The sequence below is a fragment of the Durio zibethinus genome, chromosome 26, assembly GCF_047325235.1.
Source record: "Durio zibethinus cultivar Kanyao isolate XHJ-2024 chromosome 26, ASM4732523v1, whole genome shotgun sequence".
Taxonomy (NCBI): Eukaryota; Viridiplantae; Streptophyta; class Magnoliopsida; order Malvales; family Malvaceae; genus Durio; species Durio zibethinus.
The window spans coordinates 2,958,469-2,963,749 of NC_143187.1; the positions used below are offsets into that span (position 1 = coordinate 2,958,469).

Consider the following 5,281-nt stretch of genomic DNA (forward strand, 5'->3'; position numbering starts at 1 on the left):
GAGATAGTGGGGTTTCAGGAGGCATGGCAATGGCAGCATCGAAAGGAAGAATATTTTCAGCAGCATTATCGAGGCCTGGAAAATCTTCTTCCAGTGCCACAGCTAGCACAAGCATAATTGACATCATAAAACTCTTGTCAAACTAATTCTCTCCATAGCTTCTCTCACTCACCCTTAATAATCAAAATAGAACTGTACGTGCGTGAAAATTCAAGGACTTGGAACAAGTTTTGTGTTATTTTCTTGATCATGAAACTGAATAAAATACCACCATTTCTAGGTTTCCAGGTTTCAGAGATGATGCATTTGTAGATAAAAAAGAAACGTTTTTGAAGTTGGGAATTACAGCTGATTTCTGCCACTAATTCAGGCCTGTTTAAAATTTCTAAATAGAAGACAATAATAATCAACAAGAATTATTGCCAAAAATTTTGAACATCTTATATTCTTATTGTAAAAATCAAAGCTTTTGATTAAAAAAGAAATAATCCAATGTAAATGGTCAATTTGTTTGACATAGAGGAAATCTTAATCAATAGTCACTATTCTGCATTTAATTGTTTTGATTTCATATAAATTTTAAATATTTAAATGCATTAATTATATTTATTTCCATTTAAATTTTCAACTGACTTATTTTTTCAAAAAAATAATTCAAGATGATATGGAATTATTTATTCTGGATACAGAAAATTACAACACAACAAAGTTAACTAAATGGAAAGAAGCCAACACCATCCTCAAAACCCATAGAAATACTTTTAAGACAGATCCAAGCTGACAGATCAGGCCATTACACCACTCCCTGTAAACAAGTAATTAACAGATGCAAACTAGAACTACGGTCCAAACACAGCAGGTTGAAGGAATTATTGTAGGACGCACTGATCAAACAACAGAAAATAATTATCCTTAACTCTCCAGTCAACTTAAAGCAAATTGCTTCCAAGCCTAAGGGAATGAGCAGCTGTGTATATGCATTATGGACTTCAATTATGATTAGTTGAAAAGCTCCCATCCAAACTCTTTATTTTTCCATGCACCAAATCATGGATCACTTCAACAAAGCCATTATTGATCATACCTACATAAAAAGCATATATACTTGAAGTGCAATTTATTCAGAATTCAGATTAAGGAACAGTTGAACTACAAAAAATAGAAAAAGGCAAATTTTTATTAGCTGTCTAGTACCTCCCAACTATCAAATTATGGTCCAGCTGGAGCATCAGTGTTGCAGAAGAAAGGGGAGAAAGTAGATTTTAGGGTCATGTCTTCCCATTGTAGTCCATTCCACCATGCTTCCTGTCCTGAAATAATATATAGTTTGTCCTTGGCGCTGTTGGCATGAAATGGGAGTTTCTTGAGTTTTGGGCAGTCAAACACATGGATTTGACGCAGAGACAGAAAGGACAAGGGATGACTACAAATGCTCCCCAGTTGGGGTAGATCATGAAGATGTAACGTCTGAAGATGGCAGAAAACCAAACTTTCCTCTGTTTTTTCAACTCCATCACCATCGCTTATAAGTTTTTTCATTGCTTCACAATTTGCAATTTTTAGGGATTTGAGGTTTGGGACCCAAATAAGCCAATTCAAATGCAGAAGAACTTTACACTTATTGATTATGAGGGAACCAAGTCGAATAAAACATCTCGCCCTCAACTTCCTGTTGTTGCATGGATTGTCAGGCACCATTTCTTGCTCCTCCTCCTCCTCCTCCTCCAACCAGTCAATAGCCAATTCTTCCAAATCACTGCAATTACCGATTTGAAACCATGATAATCTCATATCTTTTGGAAGTCTCAGAATAGCAGTGCCTCTGCACAACTCAATGTCTAGGCCATATGTGCAGTTCTGTAATTTGTCTGACCTCAAAAATTTTTGCAGCGCATGTTCGCTTTTCACAGTGAAACTTAAGGCTTGCACGTTCGGTAAGCAGTCCAGTTCCTCCATCAACAGTTCATTACCACCAGAAAAGACATTACAGTCCTCTAGTTGATCTGAGATACCAGAATGGAACAAGTCCAATCTTTGCAACAGTGAGAGTTTTGATAGAACCTGTTGTCGAAGAATCTGAAGGTTTTCCATATTATTCATATATAAAAATTTCAGCTTCGTTAACTTCCTGAACTTCAGAGACAACACTCTAACCCCTGTAAAAGAAAGGTCAAGATGTTGCAAGGAGACCAACTCAAAAAAGCTTATGGGCAACTCTTCTAAACTTTTATTGTGAGATAGGTCTAGCAGTTTAAGAGAAGGCATAAAATCAAAGAAGCTATCTGATATCATTTTCAAAGCATTACATCGAAGATTCAAAGTCAACAGATTGGGGCACCTAGGTGTTGCTGTTAGTTGATCAATATAATTGTTCATGAGTGATATTCTTCCAGCCTTTTCCCACTCTAAGATTGCAGGTGCTTTGGTCAATTTGACATCCACTTGCACCAAAAACTTCCCCTTCGTAGCTCCCTTATCTGAAATTACCCACAGTGCCATGTCTCGGATCATGTCATGCATTTTAATGTAATTATCTCCGATGCGTTCACCACTTTCCAACAAGCATGCCAGCATTAAGGTCCCTATAATATGGCGCCCCTTATTGTAAGCTTCAGATAGAACGTCACTTTGATCAAAAAAACCTTCTCCAGCCCAAGCATTTATAAGATTCATTTTATCCAGGTAAAAATCTTCAGGATACAGTGCGCAATACAAGAAGCAAGATTTAGTAGTATCATCTGGTAAGCTATCAAAGCTGAACTTTAGTAGAGAAAGTACCTTTTTCTCCATACTAGTGAATTCAGCAGCAGATTTCCTCAACGTGGTGGCCGCATGACGCCATTCTTCAATGGTTCTTCTGCTACGCATGGCTAGCCCAACAGTGATGAGTGCAAGCGGCAAACCGCAACATTCTTTTACAATCGTTTCTGCTACTTTGGGTATGTCTGGGTCCGACTGTAGGACTTCTTCTCCCACCTTGCTTTGAAACAATTCCCATGCTTCCCTCCACGCTAAACAATTCACTTTGAACTTCCTTTGTGCTTGCATGAGATTGCACACATCCTCTTGACGTGTGGTGAGTACTACTTTGGCCTTGTTTTCTTTACTTGGAAGTGGTACCCCAGCTTCTAAAAGATTAAAATGCTCCCACACATCATCTAACAGTAGCACAAATCTTTTCGTTTTCAACACACGCAAGATGGAATTGGTTTTATCTCGTTGGCTCATGCTACTCCATCTGTCATCAGGGAAGCCTAGTTTTCTGCCAATTTGATCCTGCACCTTTTCCATGTTTAGATCCCTGGACACCTCGGCCCAAATCACCACATCAAAATGTTGACCAACACTGCCAATTAGTTCATTGTTGATTTTAATCAAGAGGGTGGTTTTGCCCACACCCCCCATACCATATATACCAATGATTCCCACCCCTTGATCCCAAAGGTAGCTCCAAACCTCCCTGAAACTAGAATCCATGCCCACAGTGTCCTCGAGGGGCATTTCTTCCACCAAGGGCGGGGGCAACATGTCAGCCACTTCACCAAAATTTCCCCGGCTTACCAACACAGAAGTAGCTTTCAATTTTTCTAATACCTGCTTCCCAAGGTTGTAACGAGACTTCAATCTTTTGGGAGAAAAGTTGCAGAAACATCTTTGCTGAGTCTCCTTTTCTTCCCTCAAAGCCATGTCAAGTCCAGCTTCTGGTTCTTCTACTTCCCCCAACCATCCTTCGACTTCCTCCAACCATCCTTCGACTTCCTCCCTAACCCGCATTTGTTGCCGCTTAGCAATTTCTACTTTTGCCTTCACATCGTTCCTTCGCTCCTTAAGCCGTTTTGTGTCTCTTTTCAAAGATCTTTTAAGTCTTTCGGAATGACAGATCGGGATACAGTACTTTCCGTTTCCTTCGCTGCAATCCCGGAAACAAGAGATTGCCTGTAAGACTAGGCTTGCAATTTCCATAGCAGATAATTAAGAGGCGGTTTCAGGAAGAAAAACGAATCAAAAGATCTAGCCTGCAGCGAAGATTGAGCTTGGTCTAAATCTCACACACACATGTATGTATACATAGAGAGGAGGGATATGGAATAGGAGGTGGAAATGAGATATGATTAAAGGTGGAGGATAAATGATATATATATATATATATATATATATATATATCATTTATATATATATATATTGAGTTAGAGGATGAAATATATATATATATATATATAATATAACTAATAATTTTTATATAAGAATAAAAATTTTGATGTTAAATAAATTTTTAAAAAAATAGAGATCAATGTGTAACTATAATAAAATTTTAACAAGATTTTGTAATAAAATTATTTACCATATTTATATCAAGATATGAATTGAGTACCATAATTAGTATAAAGTTTATAAAGATAATAAGTCATGATCCCAACTTTATTTAAAAAAATTTTTGGTAAGTATATACTTTTACCACTTACATATAAAAAATGCATTATGACTAAAATTTAATAATTTTGATCTTAAAAAAACTCTTGGAACTATATAAAAGCATGAACCGTACGTGAAAATAATTTTCTACTTATGGTTGATTTTATATTTGTATTATTTTAATAAAAAAATTAAATCAATAACAAACAATTAAGCAATAGATTAAGTTTTGGACAATGTCATATTAAAAACAATAAGGTAAATAAAAATGCAATTCAAGCTAATTAAACCAAGAAAGAAATAGAGACAAATCTTGAAAAGAAAAACATCATATATAATTGTAGTATTACTGAAGACAAAATTGAACAAAAATGATAGTTAATTTGACAATTTTGATCCTTTTCGTAATCAAAATGAAAATATTTATATTATTAAATGCGATCATGATAAATGTAATTATCCTCTACTAGTAGAGAATGATTCATTAATAATTATTTCTAAAATCACAAAGCAAATCATACACATATAAAATATAGATTTTTGATATTTTGAATTTAACTTAATTTCGTGCATCTTGTCAGTTCATTCAAACTAGATGAATTATTTATTTTTTAGCACACCACATAACTAAGATTGAGTGCGAGATTAGCAACCAACAAACTCCAAGCTTATTGTTTAGGCTCATACTTCTTGATTTTAATGAAAACTATTTTTTTCATAAAAAATTGAGTGAATAAATGAGAAATATTAAAATAATACCAACTAATAAATGTGATAAAAGGAAAGCATTTATAAACACAAAAGCAAAAAAAAATTTAACTTGGTGATCAGTATTCAGTATTGTTGTTCTTATAATGAACAATAATTG

General features: G+C 35.1%; 1 pseudogene across 1 annotated transcript; it reads right to left on the reverse strand.

The window, feature by feature from the left end:
• Window positions 1–641: 641 nt before the first annotated feature.
• Window positions 642–4,117, reverse strand: LOC149511123 (putative disease resistance protein At1g61300 pseudogene; annotated as a pseudogene). The gene is made up of 2 exons (XR_016334190.1): window positions 1,195–4,117; window positions 642–1,084 (listed from the first exon to the last, which is right to left on the reverse strand). The product of XR_016334190.1 is annotated as a putative disease resistance protein At1g61300 pseudogene (transcript).
• Window positions 4,118–5,281: the final 1,164 nt, after the last annotated feature.